Source organism: Dioscorea cayenensis, chromosome 10 (assembly GCF_009730915.1).
Source record: "Dioscorea cayenensis subsp. rotundata cultivar TDr96_F1 chromosome 10, TDr96_F1_v2_PseudoChromosome.rev07_lg8_w22 25.fasta, whole genome shotgun sequence".
In the NCBI taxonomy this organism is placed as follows: domain Eukaryota; kingdom Viridiplantae; phylum Streptophyta; class Magnoliopsida; order Dioscoreales; family Dioscoreaceae; genus Dioscorea; species Dioscorea cayenensis.
This window is the reverse complement of record NC_052480.1, coordinates 10,896,507-10,910,410: the sequence shown is the minus strand read 5'-3', so window position 1 is coordinate 10,910,410 and position 13,904 is coordinate 10,896,507. Positions and strand designations below refer to the sequence as shown.

At 38.3% G+C, this 13,904-nt stretch overlaps 1 long non-coding RNA gene and 1 other non-coding gene across 3 annotated transcripts; both read left to right on the top strand.

The window, feature by feature from the left end:
* The first annotated feature begins 344 nt into the window (after nucleotides 1-344).
* On the top strand, nucleotides 345-2,541 carry LOC120270782. 2 transcript variants are annotated; one of them, XR_005539683.1, is made up of 4 exons: nucleotides 345-425; nucleotides 1,035-1,110; nucleotides 1,633-1,832; nucleotides 2,349-2,541. It is a non-coding gene; the product is annotated as an uncharacterized LOC120270782 (long non-coding RNA). The 2 variants fall into 2 exon arrangements; XR_005539682.1 differs by having other exon boundaries at nucleotides 1,035-1,832.
* Nucleotides 2,542-13,284: 10,743 nt separating this feature from the next.
* On the top strand, nucleotides 13,285-13,391 carry LOC120271363. Its single transcript, XR_005539975.1, has one exon. It is a non-coding gene; the product is annotated as a small nucleolar RNA R71 (small nucleolar RNA).
* Nucleotides 13,392-13,904: the final 513 nt, after the last annotated feature.

Sequence of the window (13,904 nt, the reverse complement as noted above, 5' to 3'; positions counted from 1 at the left end):
GGCTCATCACTGTTCTTCTTCCTATTTTCTTTTTCTTGGCCATTAGGAGGGTAGAGGGTTTCCACGGCCTTTGTTGGGTTAGTTAGGGTCATTTAAGTAATTATCACCCAAGCTTACTCACCAATGTCTTTTCTTGAATATACAAGGGCATTATTGTCTTTTGCCAAATGATTATTCACTCTAGTCTTTGTTTCATAAGAATGAGGGTAACTTAGTCATTTTTTGAAGTCCATGGCATTTTGGTTAATATATTGAAGCTTAAGGGGCGAAATGGTCATTTCCCCTTAAAACCTTATCCATTGCTTTAAATGCAAGGTTCCTTAGAGGCTAAGCTTCTCATTCATCTCTTAACCCTTCTCTTCTTCATCCCTAGGGCTGCCCATTTCTTTTTCATGCCCAATCTTGTTTGATTTGAAGTTTAGAAGGTAATGATCATTTCCTTTCATTTGTTTGGATAAGGCATGAATCTTCTATGTTGTGCTTGTGTTTTTAGCTCTTGAAATGGTTATTTCACTCTCATACTCTTCCTTGGAAACTTGTTTTCAAGATCTTTGTAATTGTTTGGCTATTTGAAGGTTGTTTGAGTTGTGAATCCCTTGTATTTCACCCTTGTATCCATGGAATTGGTATTCCTTTGAATTCCATGGGTTTTGATGGCATTTTTGTGAAGTTTTGGTGGGGAAAAGAAGGGTGTTTAAGAGCTTAAAATGATGCCATAGATTTGTTGATTCGTGTGTATTTTAGTTGGCAATTGTATTATTGTGAGAACTTGGTGGCTTTCCCTTGGATTGTTGTTGAGTTTGGTCTCGGGTACTGTAGCAATCCTGGTTTTACTGGAGCACCGAGAAGCTTTAGTTATCTCTTTGGTTTCTTTGAATTAGAGTGAAGCTCAAACTTTTAGAACTTGTTTAGTAATCTAAAGTGTTAGTTTGAGCAAACTCTAGAGTAGATTAGGGTTGTTTTGTAGAGAACCTAAGGGTTTCTTTATGTGGGCTTTTTGTGCTAATATTTGTTGGTGATTTGTTGTATTTTAGTTTGGAGGTGAAGCGTTGGCTCGAGACAAAGAGTTATCTAAGGATTAGCTTGCGAGGAAGAGAAATCATCAATTTAGTGAGTGGGATTATTAAGCATGACCCTATTAGAAAATTACCAATATTTATATGCTTATATACAATCTATCTTTCTTAATGAGCTTTTGTTGGGTTCATGATTTATTTTGATATGTTATCTTGTTTATTGCTAGTTTTTATTGTTAAAGATCTTGAAGATATTATTCGGTATTTATATTCTTGTTTGACTTGTAATTGAGGCCCTTCATGGAGTTTGTGAGATCTTTGCACTTGTTTTTGAAAAGTTTTGTGTTTCAAAGGGGTTGTTTTGTCAAATTGGGCTTCTTTGTAAAAATCTTGGGTTTTTCTGAAATATAAGTTTGAAACTCATTCTTGGGTTGTTAAAAGGTAAGATTTTCCATGTTTCTTGTGTGGGGTTTTTGTTAATGATTTGTGTTAAAAGCTTGAGTTTTGTTTGTGTTTTTATCATTTCCTTATGGAAATGGCTGAGACATTGTTGATTGATGGTTATTGGTGGCTATTGTACTCCGTGTAGAGAGTGTTTATTGTTAAGTTTGTATAGTGATCCTGCTGCAATAGGCGGACTTCCACGGCCAATTCAGGTTGGAGTGTAGAGTTCTGATTGGATATTCATCAAGTAGCCTTTGTCACTAGGCGGTGAGCCGATGGGTCAACATCAAGGGCATGAGTACTTTGATGGCTCTGAACCTAGCGGCGGCGGCGGCGAAGGTTTAGGGAGGTTTCTAGACCACTTTATGTTGGGTGAGTGTTGGGTGTTGCTTTATGTTGTGTTTGAGATTTATTCCTATTGTTTCTTTTATAGTGTCATCTTGAATTTGCGGTGAGCGGGCAAGGCCCAGCTGTCGCTCTTAGGAGGCAGTCTCCTGTAAATTCAATTTGACACTAGTATGATTCTTACTTATTGTGGAACTCATGTTATTTACTCTATTATACTTATAGTTGGGAACTATTTTAATTTACATGTATATTGTGGAAGCTTTGCTTTATGATAGGCTTATTCTTTTAATCTGGAACTCTATATTCAGTATTTTTCACACTTGCTATTTCAAAACCCTAATGGAGGTAGAGTGACTACTTATTCTATCTTTATTGCTAGTTTACTATTATATGTATTCAAGTGTTTTAAACTAGTTATTTTATTTGTAAAGTATCATATTTGGACTTTCATGTTATTATTGTGGTATATTTCTATTAGAGCTGTGCTAACCTCCCCTCACTGAGTAACATTAGTTGATCACCCATCTTTCTTCCTCTCAGGTTGTTGCAGGTAGCAGGTGCGGCTGTGTGGCACCGTGTTAGGCATTTACTACTTTTCTATCTTCTGTGTACCTTTTCAGTTCATGTATGTTCTTTTTGTCATGGACAGGTTTTTTTACTTATGGATCCACTAGGGGGTAGTAAACCCTGTTGCATAGTTTGGTATCTAAACAACTTTTAAACCCTTGATGTATCAGTTGTGTGTTGTTGTTGTTGTTGTTGCTTCCTTGTGCATTTGTGAACCCCTCTATTTCTGTTTGTTATTTTGGTTTCCATTGTTGCTACTTCCGCTGTGTATCAGTATGCTTCTCAGCTCTATATCTGTGATAAATGTTGTTGGATTCTAAGTGCGTGATCAGCCTTGTGGCGTCCCAAGGGTTGAGTGGCGGAGTATCCCTCCTCGGGATTGTCGTGGCGGTTGTCGCGTCTTATGGGCCCGTGGGTCGGGGTGTGACAAATTCACCATCAACCATCCCATGGAAGGATCCATTATTGATTACATTGACAGAATTCAGGATCAGAGTTGTGAGTTAGATAGCATGCTGGATCAGTTTGAAAAGTCCGCATTAGCATCTATGAGCAATCATTTGGAAGAAAGTTTGGAGAGGGTCCTTGCTCAGTTTGACTCGTCCTATCATGAACAAAGACAAGAACTTTTCTCGTTGGGCGTGTCAACTTTAGTACGGGAAATTTGTGAGATAGAGGATGTGATTGTTGTTGAAGGCCATTCAGATGCACACGCACAAGCGGAAGAGGTGGAGAATGATCTTGAACAAGGGTAGGAAAATTATGAGAAATTGATAGATTGAAGGAAAGCACATTGCGACCATCGATTGAGGAACCACCCGAGCTAGAGCTTAAAACTTTGCTGCCACATTTGGAATACGCCTTTCTAATGGAAGGGTCAAAACTCTCGGTGATCATGGCTTCGAATCTTTCTACATATTAGAAGGACAAGCTTGTAAGCATGCTGAAAAGGCATAAATCGGCCATTGCTTGGAAGATCTCTAATATAAAAGGCATAAATATGTCATTTTACACTCATAATATCTTAATGGAGGATAACTATAAATCTGTGATTCAACCCCAAAAAAGGTTAAACCCAAACATGAAGGAAGTTGTCAAGGCAGAGGTGGTAAAACTGTTGGATGTGGGTATCATTTATCCTATCTTTGACAGTGCATGGGTAAGCCCAACTCAAGTAGTTCCGAAGAAAGGAGGAATGAGAGTTGTGAGAAATGAAAAGAATAAATTACTTCTGACCAGGACAGTTATAGGGTGGCACGTTTGTATTGACTATAGAAGGTTGAATGATGCAACTCAAAAGGATCATTTTCCATTGCCGTTTATCGATCAGATGTTGGAGCAATTGGCAAGGCATCAGTTTTATTGCTTCCTCGATGGTATGTTAGGATATTTCCAAATCCCCATAGCTCTAGAAGATCAAGAAAAGACAATGTTTACTTGTCCCTATGGTACTTTTGCTTACAGAAGAATGTCTTTCGGGTTATGTAATGTGCCAGTGACATTCCGACGTTGCATGACTGCCATCTTTGATGATCTCCTAGAAGACATCATGGAGGTGCTCGTGGATGACTTTTTGGTGTTTGGAGATTCCTTTGATATCTGTCTAAGGAATTTGGAGAGAGTGCTAGTAAGGTGTGAAGAGACAAATCTTGTTCTTAATTGGGAAATGTGTCATTTTATGGTCCAAGAAGGCATTGTCCTTGGGCATAAGATTTTCCAAGTGGGGATGGAGATAGACAAGGCAAAGATTGAAGTTGTAGAAAAACTGCCTCCACCTACAAGTGTGAAAGGAGTTCGAAGTTTCTTGGGGCATGAGGGTTTCTACAGGAGATTTATCAAGGACTTCTCAAAAATCACTCAACCATTGACAAAACTAATTGAAAAGGATGTTCCCTTTGATTTCGGAGATGAGTGCTTGATTGCTTTTAATTTGTTAAAGGAGAAGTTAGTGCAAGCATCCATTTTGATCACACCGGATTGGAGTGAACCTTTTGAACTAATGTGCGATGCAAGTGATTATGGTGTTGGAGCAGTGTTGGGTTAGAGGAAAGGAAAGCAGTTTAAACCGATCTATTATGCTAGCAAAACTCTTACGAGGGCTCAAGAAAATTATACAACTACAGAAAAAGAATTGTTAGCAGTGGTATTTGCTTTTGACAAATTCAGACTATACCTCATCTTATCTAGCGTCACTGTATTTACCGATCACTCGGCACTCCATTATCTAATGAACAAAGCTGATACTAAACTGAGATTGATTCATTGGATCCTATTGTTGCAAGAGTTTGATATGGAGATAAAAGATAAGAGAGGAACCGAAAATGTGGTTGCAGACCATTTATCCCGATTGGAGGGTTGTGAAGGTCAAGAGCCATCAAGCAAGGAAATTAATGATTTCTTTCTCGAGGAACACTTGTATGCAGTTCAAATTTCAGAATCAGAGGACACTCCATGGTTCGGAGATTTCACAAATTACTTATCAGGGAAAGTACTTAAGCAGGGCCTAACCTTCCAGCAAAAGAAGAAGGTCTTCAGTGATTTGAAGAATTATTTTTGGGACGATCCATACTTGTTCCGCATCTATGGAATCAGTCCAAGCATGGTGGTGAAGAACATGGTGGTGAAGAACAGAGGGTCTCTCTTGAGGTTCTTGAAGAATTGACAACAAGTGATGCATGTGCTCCTGAAGAAACAATGTAACTTGATCCTCTTCAAATAACCAATGGTGCAAGTAGTCCTTCAGACTTACCTAAAAGCTCACACTCAAGAAATGAAACATATAAAAAAGCATCTACAAGATATAAATCACTGAGAAATGTGTATGAGATCTGTTGTCATGTCCAAACCTTAGTTAGGCACATGACAATCGCCGTGACAACTAGGGGAGAGCTATAGTTCATCCCCCACACAAGTTGTGGCAAGGCTTAATTATCATGATTCACAGTCTTACTAAGATGATCATAAACTTAATAATAAAGATAGATCAAGGTTCTCACACACTAGAGATATAATATACAGAGAGCATCATCAAAGTATAAAGTTATGATTACCATCCTCTGAAAATACAAGGAGTGTGAATACAATGACAAAACAAGAGAATAAGGTCTAGTGGATCTATATACACTACATGCCATAACATAAACCGACCTAGACATGAGAGGAGAAAACAAATCACTCAGTGAATAGCCTTGAACATCTAACTCCGGCGTTGTAACTTGAGAAAGAGGAGAGAGAGAGAGAGTGGTAAGTAGCAGGTGTTACTTAGTGAGTGGTGACAACATAGACTTAGTAGAGTATTAAAATATTCCATAATAATAATAAATTGCTCAAATGTAGTTAAGGACATAAAAGAATATTCCTAGTGATTTATAAATAGTATTACTATCGAAAATCATCATTTTTTCTAATAGTAACAATAACCAAAAACTCAACAAATTGATGGTTTAAACATGAATCATCAGTGACACATACAAATAAAGTTTTCAACAGATTAACCAAAATTAGTCAAATCATAAGCTGGCCTCAAATTATTCCCGACCTAATTGTGGCCACATCTAGATATCGGACCACCAAGGTGTTTTAAATTTCCAAAATTCAAATTGCTGCCTTCTTTGGCGTTGGTTACTAAGATCCTTGTGTGGTGACCTCTCGGGTATCTCACATAAATGAACAAATCATTCTTCTTGAACCCTATCAATGGCTTTACGCACCTCATGACCAAGGGTAAACTATGGGTCAACCACACCGCCTCCTATTAGGTCAGACAGTAGGGACCCCCACTTGAGTGTCAAATAGAAGTTCGATGTTGGACCATGGTCTCTAGTCACCATCAAAGCCAAACTCATGAGTAAGCATCATTTTTTCAATTTACATCTCAAGAAACAATCTTTCAACATTTTGGACTCAAGGAACATACTCTCAAAAACAATACTATAGATCACCATATAATGGTTTACACAAGGAAACATTAAGCCATATTCACTTTTGAGTATAAGCATGTATGAATATAAACATATCTCTTTCAATATAAACGAAAATAGATATGCAAGTTTTTAATAAGATACATCCATAGATTTCAAGTGCACAAAATATGTTTAAACCATTATAATAAATCCATCTTCAGTAAAAATATGATTTGACATAAGAAATAGAGAGTAAAACATGTAAAGAAATACTATACTACTCTTATTAGGGCTATGCAAACACAAATCATTTGGTGATTTCTTTCCCCTTCAAAGATGCTTCACCACTTAGCCACATGCATAGAATTCATGAAGAGATGAATATGAGAATAAAAAGCTAAATGCATGAATGCTTGTGGTTTATATGTTCTATATAGCTTACACTAGGGTTATAAGGAACAATGGCTCAATTTTGGACTCAAAAGGCCTTATACTCGAGTAAAACTAATACTAATGATGTTCAAGCATGAAGAGCTTCATTTCGAACCCAAGAGGTAAAAAAAAATGAAAGTAAAATTTTGGTGCTATTGTACCCAAAAATCTCTAAGATTCTGAAATTGCTATAGAAACAACCAAAGTTGCTACAGCAACTGACCAAAACAAAGAATTTTTTACTATGATTTACAGTACCATTTTCAAAGGATTTCAAGGCAAAACACTAACAAGATCAAACGTTTCATTTTGAGCCTAAATTACTTATAATTTAATGAGATCCATGGAATTTTATCCTAAGGGTTTCAAATAAGGAGAATGACGAAATTAAACGAGTATACATAGGAAAAATTAGAGTAAGACTTTCTACCTTACTCGAGAGCAGGTGAGAGGGGGTTTTTAGGTGTTGATTTATTAAAATCAGCTGTCAGAAAATTAAAGAGGAAGAAGAGGACTTATGGCTAAGGAAGAAGAAAGAAAGGAAGGAAGGAAAGAAGGAAGAAGATGATGCCTTTTCTTTTCTTCTTGTTTGTTTTAAGAAATGATAAAATTACCATTTTACCCCTTTACTTGAAGAAATAGTAAATAGGGGCCCAAATGATGGAATTGCCCCTGTTTGGTTGAATTTTGCACAAAAGTCACTGTATGAGCATGCAAAAATGCTACTAATGCTAATGCTTGTTTTATCCCTAATGCATGCATAAATGTTTAACGAGATTTGAAGTCCAAATTAGGATCGGGTATAACACCTGCACCTTTGTTCTCGTAGTTACTCATCTAGTAACTTACAATGAAGCAACAGGGTAGGAAAAATGGTAGCAAGCAATGTAAGAAGAGATCAGTTCAATTTAGAAGAATCAATCTTGGGAATTAACCAAGCTCCCAGAATGGAAGAAGGCAATAGGGTTGAAGTGAGTTTTCCAAGACTAAGTGTCACTCAGATTGTAGGGTCTACAAACACAAAGCTTGACTTTTGGTCAAGTGTTACTCACAAAGGTGAAGAGTGGACTTTGAGTACACTTTCTCTATAGTTGCTAGGAGACATTATAACCTTCCGAACTATGGCAAATTAACGGATGTGGTTGGCCTTTCAACTTGAAATCAAATTAGCCTTTCTTGCTAGGGAGGTTCAAAAGGATGTGTACATTTTTGAAAGTGAAAAATTGGAAGTGAAAAATTGGTGTACAAGCTAATGAAGGCTCTATATGGCCTATGCTAATACCCTTGAGCTTCATATAGTAAAGTGGATGAATATTTTGTTAATCAAGGCTTCTACAGAAGTGAGAGGGAGCCCACTCTATATAAAAAAATTCAGGGAGAATCTAACATACTATTCGAGTGCCTCTTTGTAGATAATATAATCTATATGGGGTCCTCACGTTGTTAGTTGATAAATTTAAGGATCAAATGATGCATAATTTGAGATGACAGACCTTGGAATCCACTATTTTCTTAGTGTAAAGATTAAACAAAATGCAATTGGAAGTTTAGTATCTAACAAGAAATATGAAAACGATTTGCTTATGAAGTTCACTATGTTGAAATGCAAGCACGCTGTAACTCTAATGAACACAAGTGAAAAGTTACCACAGAACGATGGCATTAGAGAGGTTGACACAAGAAGATATCAAAGTATGGTAGGATATCTTATGTATTTAACCCATACTCGCCCTAATATAGCCTTCTCTATTGGTGTGTGATGGACCTCTAAGGTTTGTGGAAATATGTGCAAATATAAATATGTGAATATGCAAATAATATTACTATTGGTTCGTTAATACCGCAAGTGTATGGATCATCAAGTAATATTTCGTGGATGAGCATGAGGTTCGTATTTCTCCAGAAATGGTGTGACATACCCCTTGCGTGTGTGTACCGCAAGTGCACCGGTTGTTGAAGTAATAAAGTACCCGGTGAATGGGTAGTCGTATCCACAGGGAATAGTGTTCAGAAACACAAGTATTGCTATTTAACTATAGTGAAAACAATTTAAGGATTGTGTGAACAATATCAATGCAAGTCAAAATAAAGAAAAGAAGAAAGACACGTAATAGAAATAAGGAGAGGCAATCGATAGAAGGATGGGGCACCTAGACATTGCTCACACTAGGACTATTATTTTGACAACACCCTTCGCGTGTGACCACGAGTGCACAGGTTTGTCGAAGTAATAATACCTTGGTGAGTGGGTAGTCCTATCCATAGGGAATAGTGATTAGAAACACAAAAATTGCTATTTAACTAGAATGAAGAGAAATCTATAGTGATGTGAACAAAATTAATGCAAATAGAAATAAGAAAAGAAGAAGGAAGCGCAAGTAAAAGATAGGAGAGGCAATCGACAGAAAGTGGGGCACCCAGACATTGCTTACCCTAGGACTATTGTTTCAAGTGCAAGATCATTCATTATGTCTCTCAATTGATGCTTAATGAGTCGTGGAAATCCAAAAACACACAGTCCCAAACCTAAGGTCAACCATAACTAACCCTATACTATGCCCAGGGAGAGAAATCGCTCAATCTCGACGCTTTACACTGTGCAAGGTTGCATAAAGCTCTAGGAAATCCAAGTGATAAGCTCTATTCCCTAATGTAGATCTAACCCTTTGGTCCAGGCGAAAGACCCCTAGTCATAATTAAGCCCCAAATACTAAAGATTACTTCAATGCTTCACTCTATTGCTCGCGCATCTAAGCCCTAGCGGAGTTCGTCTCTTAGCACTTTACTTTATTGTGACCGCAAAGAACTCTTGGAACGTGGAGGTAGGATAAATCACACCGTAAGGGAAATGGGACATTCCACTACCTCTCGACTCACCCTCTCAACCTTCTCCAATCTAGCATTGTCTAACCCTCATGGTGTGTCACTCATCCACAAAGGCTACCAAGATGGATTCTCAACCCTAGTGTCACTCTAAGGGAAAATCAACTCAACAAGCATTCAAGATTGGAACTCAATTAAAGATATCAATTAAAGAAAGCAAAATAAAAGGTCAATGAAATAATAACATCCTAGGGTTTACAAGTCCAAGTACCCTCTAGGGGTTTAGCTCTCCATGGAGCAAAATACAATCAATAATGAAATCAGAAGTAAAAATATGCAATCCATAAGTAAATTCCCCTTGGTGTCCATGTGGATAGTCTTGTAGAGTAGCTGCGTCTTCTTCAAAGGTTCCCACGTCAAGTCTAGGGCACACCTCGCCGAATTGGTGCCAACGAAAGCTCCCGAAATAACTATCATCCGAAGGAACATGGTGTTGAAGGCCGTCGAACCCCTCCAGAAGCCTAGCCAAAACCTCTCCAAACCCTAGCCGCGAGCGCCTCCAAAGATGGTGAAGAGATGGGCAAAAGATGGGAAAAAGATCTTCAAATCGGGCTGAAATCGTGACTTAAATAGGGCTGGAATCGGGCATCCACACGGACGTGTGGAATTTCCACACGCTCGTGTGAATCTGCATGAATTCATTTTTTAACGTCATGTGAACAGTAACTGCTATACTAAATTGCTGCAGTAACCTACTACAGTACTCCGCCAAAACACTCTCAAATCCACACTTTTCATCGAGGCAACATAAACGGGCACACGTCCATGCTGTAGAACGCGTTGCATCTTCAAATAAAAACACATTTGATGATAATTTTACTAGCATTGCACAAGTCAGAACACATAAGTGTGACTGCCTTTGTGCCCCTCAAATTTGCATATTCACTTGTCTTTAAGCACAACTTGTGTCTTCACATTTGTTCACTCCAAGATTTCATCAGCAAAGGGCATTCGAATCTACTTTGGCTTCTTTCTTCCATACTTGTCTCCACAACCCTACATGCACAAAAAAACACAAATACACATGTATTAGTGAAAAAATCTTAGAAAAGTAATGCTCATTGTAAGAAAAGAATACTTCGTATTACTAATACACAAGCACTTATCAAACTCCCACATACTTAAGCTTTTGCTTGCCCTCAAGCAAAAATAATACATTGAAGTATAGAAGAAGAAAATATTGAAAGTTCTTGGCCTTAGGTTCACTAAAGCATGCAAGGGAAGCATTCTACAAGTAAGGGGAATTTTAACACCAAATACGAAAAATCAATGCTCTAGCTTAAAACTCGAATAAAAAAGGACAACAAACCCAAAATAGTGTAAGTGTGTATAAATTCACTCAAGTCAACCAAACGTATACTCCTCAAAGTTCTAAATTAAAGGGACTTATTTATGTACAAAAAAAAAGATATGGTAGTAGCTTTACACATCCTCTAAGGTAGCCTTTTCCTAAGCGGCCGCTAAGGTAACTTTCACACTTTCAAGGTGGTAGCTTTTTCTACCGGGGTAGTAGCTTTCACTCATCCCATGCGATCGCTCTTTCTCTCATTAGGGAATAACTAGTATCTAACTTATGAGAGTAGCTTCGTGCTTCATAGGTGGTAGCTCTTTCCACCCCAAATGCACAACCAAAATAAACATATTTTGTTTCTTTTCATTCAATCATTTTTTTTTTCACAAAATTAACACAAGAAACAAAACTAACTAGTCCCTTCAGCATCAAACTTGAGTTTCCACAAGGTTTCATGAGAAAGTAGTGTAACAAGTGTCAATTAGACAAAAATTCTTAGAAATTCAAGTAAAAACTAGAGTATGAAAACATTCAATGTTAAAAATTCTCCTAAACTTAAGAATACAACTATTGCAACTAAGGTGAACCACCATTCGCTACATGAGCATGTATGTTCAGTCAAAACTTATGTAAAGAACATGTGTAATGTGAACTCCCCCCCCCCCTCTCAAAACACTTAAGATGCACATTACCCTCAATGTATGCATGTAAGCACAATAAAAAGTATAACAATCAAAAGCATATGTGGAAGGGGGCAATTGAAACAATACTCTCATGAACTCCTAAATCCAGACTTTTCAACGGGGCAACATAAATGGGCACACATCCATGCTGTAGATCGTGTTGCATCTTCAAATAAAAACACATTTGATGACAATCTTGTTAGCATTGCACAAGTTAGAACACATGAATGTGACTGCTTTTTTGCCCCTCTAATTTGCATATTCACTTGAGCACAACGGAGGTTGGCACACGCTCACATGTCTTTTAGCACAACTTGTGTCTTCACGTTTGTTCACGCCAAGATTTTATTAGCAAAGTATATTTGCAATCTACTTTGGTTTCTTTCTTCCATACTTGTCTCCACAACCCTACAAGTACAAAAAAACACAAATACACATGTATTAGCGATAAAATCTGAGAAAAGTAATTCTCATTGTAATAAAAAATACTTCAGATTACTAATACACAAGCACTTATCATGTTTCAAGTGAAAGACTAATCATTATGTCTCCTAACTGATGTTTAATGAGTCGTGAAATTTCAAAAACACACGGTCCCAAACCTAAGGTTAACCATGACTAACCATACACTATATCGTAGTGGAAAGGAATACTCTTGACGCCTCACACTGTGTAAGGTTGCTTAAAGCTCTAATGACTCAAAGTGATAAACCCTATTCCCTGATGTAGATCTAACCCTTTTGTCCAGGCGAAAGACCCCTACTCATAATTAAGCCCCAACACTAAAGATTACATCAACACTTCACTATGTTGATTGCGCAACTAAGCCCCAGTGGAGTTTGCCTCTTAGTACTTTACTCCATTGTGACTGCAAAGAACTCTTGGAACGTAGAGGTAGGATAAATCATAATGGAAGAAAAGGGGATGTTCCGCTACCGCTCGACTCACCCTCTCGACTCACCCTCTCAGAATTTGCTTTAGCAAGCTGCCTCACTTGGTGCTCGAGGGACTGTGGAGAAGCTTGGAGGTTCCGCAAAATTGAGCCTATCTCATTGAACTGTCCGGCGTGTTGAGCAAGCTGAGCATTCACCTTACTGAACTAAGTATCCGTACTGCTAGTTATGCTATTGAATCTTGATTCAGTGTTAATCATGAACTTGGCAAGTACATCTTCAGTAGTGAACCTCTTCTCTAGCACTGGTTGTTGCATTTGGGGACCTTGTGGAGGTGGTGCATCTTTTTGTTGTTGCCCCTGATTCCATGAAAAGTTTGGGTGGTATTTTCACCCTGGATTATAAGTCGAGCTGTAAGATTTCCCTTGTGGCCTTTGCCCCCCAATATAATCAACATTCTCAATTGGGGCGACGGAGGAACTAGCAATAGGACATTGGGCGACTCCATGCCCTCCACCACAAGTGCTACAACTCATCACCTATTCTGACTTCGAGCTACTACCCATGAGCATGTCTAGCTTTCGAGATAACACATCAACCTTTGCGGCAAGAGCACCATTAGTATTGACTTCATAAATTCTGGCCCCTTTTTGTGGTACACCTCTTGAGGCCCAATGAGACTCATTGCTTGCCATTGATTCAAGGAGTTGCTCGGCCTCATCGGGGTACTTGTTACTAAGAGATCCACCCACTGCGGCATCAATTAATTGACGAGTTGCATAATTCAACCCGTTGTAGATGATCTGAACCCGCATCCAAGAAGCAAAGCCATGATGGGGGCATCTTCTAAGGAGGTCTTTGAATCTCTCATAAGCTTTAAATAGTGTCTCTAACTCTCCTTGTTTCAATGGCGAAATTTCTTGCCTTGGCTTCGCCGCTTTGCTAGGAGGAAAATACCTTCCCAAAATTTTTTCCATCATATCTTTCCATGTTTTGATCGACCCCGGCGGTAAGGATGTGAGCCACCGGTATGCTCCATCTCTCAAACTGGAAGGGAATAATCATAGCCGGATTGCATCGTCAGTCACCCCGTTTATCTTGAAGATAGAACAGATTTGAAGGAAACGGGAAAGATGATCATGGGCATCTTCATTTCCAAGACAATTAAATTGGACTCAATTTTGGACCATGCCGATGGTGCTTGCCTTGATCTCAAAATTATTTGTGGCGATGGATGGCGCATGCACACTAAATTCTTCTCCCGTGAACTGTGACCTTTCATACTCGGATAAAGTACGTCTTTCTTCGGCCATGATTACAGATTTTCTATCCTCAATCTCAATGTGTCTTTCACTAGTGCTTTCACCCACTTCTCTAAGTCTTCGATGCAAGGTTCTCTCAATTTTACTGTCTTGTGCAACTAAATTCGATGGATTTGCATGTGT